The 4,724-nt window shown below is 43.6% G+C and overlaps 1 long non-coding RNA gene across 1 annotated transcript; it reads left to right on the plus strand.

The window, feature by feature from the left end:
• Positions 1-2,938: 2,938 nt before the first annotated feature.
• Positions 2,939-3,884, plus strand: LOC120969678 (uncharacterized). The gene is made up of 2 exons (XR_005764026.3): positions 2,939-3,337; positions 3,417-3,884. It is a non-coding gene; the product is annotated as an uncharacterized lncRNA (long non-coding RNA).
• Positions 3,885-4,724: the final 840 nt, after the last annotated feature.

The raw sequence follows: 4,724 nt of genomic DNA on the forward strand, positions 1-4,724 counted from the left end.
AGAGCCACTAAGGTAGATGAAGCATTTCTGGAGCCTGAGTGGATTCAGGCCATGCAAGAAGAATTACATCAATTCGAGCTCAACAACGTCTGGGAACTGGTTAAACGTCCAGATCCTTGCAAGCACAATATCATTGGCATAAAGTGGATCTACCGCAACAAGTAAGATGAAAATGGCCTTGTGGTGAGGAATAAGGCATGGCTTGTAGCTCAAGGCTACACACAGGTTGAAGGAATTGATTTCGATGAAATTTTTGCACCTGTTGCTAGACTTGAGGCTATTCGCATATTACTTGCTTATGCTAACCATCATGATATCACTTTATATCAAATGGATGTGAAAAGTGCATTCCTCAATGGTAAGCTTGAGGAAGAAGTATATGTTGCTCAACCCCCAAGTTTTGAAGATCCAAAGAATCCTGACAAAGTCTTCAGACTCAATAAGGCCCTCTATGGCCTATAGCAGGCCCCTCGGGCATGGTATGATACTTTGAAGGAATTCCTCATGAAGAAAGGCTTCAAACTCGGTTCACTCGACCCTACTTTTTTCACTAAATCTTATGATGGTGAATTGTTTGTGTGCCAAATATATGTTGATGATATTATCTTTGGCTATACTGACCAACGTTATAGTGATGAATTTGCCTATATGATGAGGGAAGAATATCAAATGTCTATGATGGGAGAGTTGAAATTCTTCTTAGGTCTTCAAATTCGCCAACAGCGCAATGGCATATTCATATCTCAGGAGAAATACCTCAAGGATGTACTGAGGAAATTCGGCATGCAAGATTGCAAAGGCGTCAAAATTCCGATGCCCACAAATGGCCATCTGTGCACTGATGAAAATGGTCTTGACTTGGATCAAAAGGTATACCGCTCCATGATTGGTTCTTTATTGTATTTATGTGCATCTAGGCCAGATATTATGTTTAGTGTTTGCATGTGTGCCCGATTTCAAGCTACACCGAAGGAATCACACCATAAGGCTGTGAAACATATTCTTCGATATCTAGCTCACACACCAACACTTGGATTATGGTACCCCAAGGGCTCGGCTTTTGATCTCATTGGATATTCTGACTCTGACTATGCTGGTGATCGTGTGGACCGCAAGTCAACCTCTGGTACATGTCATTTCCTCGGACGATCTTTGGTCTGTTGGTCCGCGAAGAAACAGAACTTCGTATCACTGTCTACTGCTGAAGCTGAGTACATTGCTGCTGGTTCTTGCTGTGCTCAATTGTTGTGGATGAAGCAAACTCTCAAGGACTACGGCGTCAACGTGTAGAATGTGCCTCTCTACTGTGACAATGAGAGTGTCATCAAGATTGCTCACAACCCAGTTTAGCACTCGAAGACAAAGCACATTCAGATTCGTCATCATTTTCTTCGTGATCATGTGTTGAAGGGCGACATTTCTATTGAGCATGTGAAGACTGAAGAACAGCTAGCCGATATCTTCACAAAGCCCTTGGATGAGAAGAGATTTAGCAAGTTGCGGTGTGAGCTAAATATCCTAGAATCTTCGAATGTTCTTTGAAAAGGACACTCATCCTAACACTTATGCAAAATTGATGACTTAGATCTGCAACACATGAAGAAACGTTTTTCTTCAATCAATGAAGAATAACACACTAAGTGTGAAGAAATTAATGAAGAATTTGATTCTCAAAGCCCTACAACAATTGTACGCGGTGTCTGAAATCATCATTCTTATACGGTGGTTCACACCACCACAAAAATTGAAAATCTTCAATTTGAGTTTTTCCTCAGTTTTGAAATTCCTCAGTTGTTCATGTTCTTCAACTTTGCATTGTCTTCACCTTCTCCGTCGTTTTTCTTCATTGGCTATTATATATATATATAGTCGCGCTATTCGTCACCCAGGGTGAAGAATTGTTATTCTTCACCCCAGCCAACTCATGCATCGGGTCGAACCTGCCTCCATCCCCCGTAAGCTTGTGAGGTAATTTTACATTCCTCATAATTGGTCGTGTGCTTGTATACGGCGGCTGTTGTGTGGTAAGTTTTGGTTGTAAACTTATGGTGTGCCAGCGAGGTAAGATTACGGTGACTGTCTCACGATTGTGCAAAACTTATTAGGGTGCCAGCGACGAACCATAACTGCCCCTGGATTTACGTTTACCATGAGGAGGATGAGGCAATGGCGACGGTGGCCGTGACGGGGCCGAGGCGCCGGCAAACCGTCGACTTCCGCAACCAGGACAGGGCCGATTTACCGGACAGTCGTTCGCTCCTCCTCCAAGCGACCGCAATCCTGCCGTCGGCCATCCTGCAAGCGGCGTTGGCCTGGAGGTCGTCTTCATCAGCCACACCATCCAGGTCCCTCTCGCTCCTTTATCCCAATCGGTTGGATGCACACGATTGATTGGTTTGTCCCAGCAATGCTACGATCTATGCTGTTCTTGGCTGGTTAAAGTTTGCAAGTGATGGGGCTAATTGGCTAGTTCAATTAAAATCGCTAGTATTGAAACCACTACAGTAGTCAAGTTAACTAGTTAAACTTCATGGCTGGTCCCAATCGGCTAGTGGCCAATAGGACTAATTAAGTAGTTCAAGTTCAGGTCAGAAGATAACTTAACCACTACTAAATACATTACAATAGGGCTAAAGTTCAGTTCGTGCTTTCTACAAATCCTGAGCTCCATTGTGCTGCAGCAGTAGCATTTTGCTAACCTTTGCCTAAATTATGAAGAACAGGACTGGAGACACTGTTGTGAAGATGTCAGCACCACCTGTCCCCATCAAATCCGTACAAGCTCGCCCCATCTCCTCTCAGATCTCGTCAGCCTCTCCATTCTCGGTGCCTGATCAAGCACCAATGTGATGTTGTTCTTTCCTTGTTGGATACTCATAGATATGCGTTGAGCTGAGCTCAATTAATGTAAAGCCCACCCTTTCTAACCGAGCTTTGTTGTAGCCATCTTCTTATGATCATACAAAATAGTTAAGCAGCATGCCGTTTCTTTTGTATCTTCTTGCGCAGATTTTTAACAGGCGGAGTATTGTTGCTTCGAGTGTGTCTCCGGTTCAATGTCACATGACACCATCGCTCCGCCAGGCGATCCGGTATGAGGGAGCGCCATGGGAGAACCTAGCCCGTAGCCTAACCATGGCGGCGGCCGGCAGGGGAGCTTGTCCCGGCGATCCAGCATCCCGGCGTGGAGGCGCCTCCGGCGAGCACCCTGACCCACGTGAGAAGGCCACAGTGGAAGCGTCTTGTCTGGTCGAGCAGCCATGGTTCTGATTGTTCATGTTGATTTTGAGTTGGGGTAGCAGGGGAATTCACACTGTAGTGGAGTGAAATTCAGAAGGTACTGAATCCTCTTTACATGGTTGGTCACACTATGTAACTCTGTTCTGAATTGACATATGATTTCAAATGCCGTGCAGGACATAGCAGAGGATGTCCTGGAAGAATACCAAAAAGGTTGCGGCCGAGAGACAAAGTTGGGAACATAGGATGTCTGGATGCTGTTGTAGAGGCTTCTCATTCTGTTCATTTGTGTTGTGTCGTTCCTTGCCAGAATTCTATACATGTGTATGGTAGCTAATTCTGCTGGCTGAATTTTAACCATGTCTATCCGCACATGCTTTCTATGTCGGAAGTGGCATGTGAACTTCTGTGAGCATATTCCTTTTAATTGGTTGAGAAAATTGTACTTTGCGTTAAACTAGGTTTGTTTCTGAATTTGACTCTATTGATGAGCTCCATGATCTATCATAAAGTGTTGCCAGAAGATGCCTGTAATCTTGGTAGAAAGAATGGTATCCTGAAGATGCCTGTAATCTTGGTAGAAAGAATGGTATCCTGAAGATGCCTGTAATCTTGGTAGAAAGAATGGCATCCTGAATTTCTGATACCTGAAGTGCATCGGTGACATGAGAAGTTTTGTACTCCCTTCCAATCCATATTAATTGGCAGTACATTTTTATTCCATTCACTGCTCATATGTTTTCTTTTTAGATGTAAATGTCTTCGGTACTGATGTGACTTGAACTTGGATAGCTAGCAAAACATTATGAGTACAGGTAACTTGGAATGTTGCTGAACTTAAATGACAGAGTTTGATTAGTTACTGTTTCTGAAATATATGTTATACATTGTATATGGAGCATGAATATTCTGTTTCCAAGTAAGCCAAGGTGTTGATACACATGTCATGGAGGGCTGGGGCTGCATATTTGTTGGTGAAGAAACAATTGCAATATTGTTCTGTATGTGATGGGAAAAACTGCAATAATTATCTGTACTATATGTGGGGATGGAATTTTTTTTGCATGTTTATTTTCCTGCTTGAATGCGACCACGGAGGTGCGTCCATGGCGGACTGGGAATGACCTGGCGACAGCCTGGTCTGCTACTCCTCGCCGACCCTCTCGTCACGGCAATTAGCGTCCCTTGTCGCTTGTCAGTCAGTACTGCTAAGTGCAAATAACAGGACATAGGAGTGTTCTCTGGAGGCAGACAATGCATGTGTTGTGTTTGCTGATCTTTCTTTAGTTTGCTGACATTTCTCTTAGCAGCTGAGGTGTAACCAAGGTGTAGGGTAAGGTGAGGATGTATACTCTACTACTCTGTGATTTGTTCAAAATTATCTCAATGGAATGTTTGACAATGTGATTCAGCTTGAAGTTCGGTAATCGAACTAGTCTCTTTCCTTTATTTTGACAGTAGGGTCATTTTTGAGAGGGGATTAA

Source organism: Aegilops tauschii, chromosome 7 (genome assembly GCF_002575655.3).
Source record: "Aegilops tauschii subsp. strangulata cultivar AL8/78 chromosome 7, Aet v6.0, whole genome shotgun sequence".
Classification (NCBI taxonomy): domain Eukaryota; kingdom Viridiplantae; phylum Streptophyta; class Magnoliopsida; order Poales; family Poaceae; genus Aegilops; species Aegilops tauschii.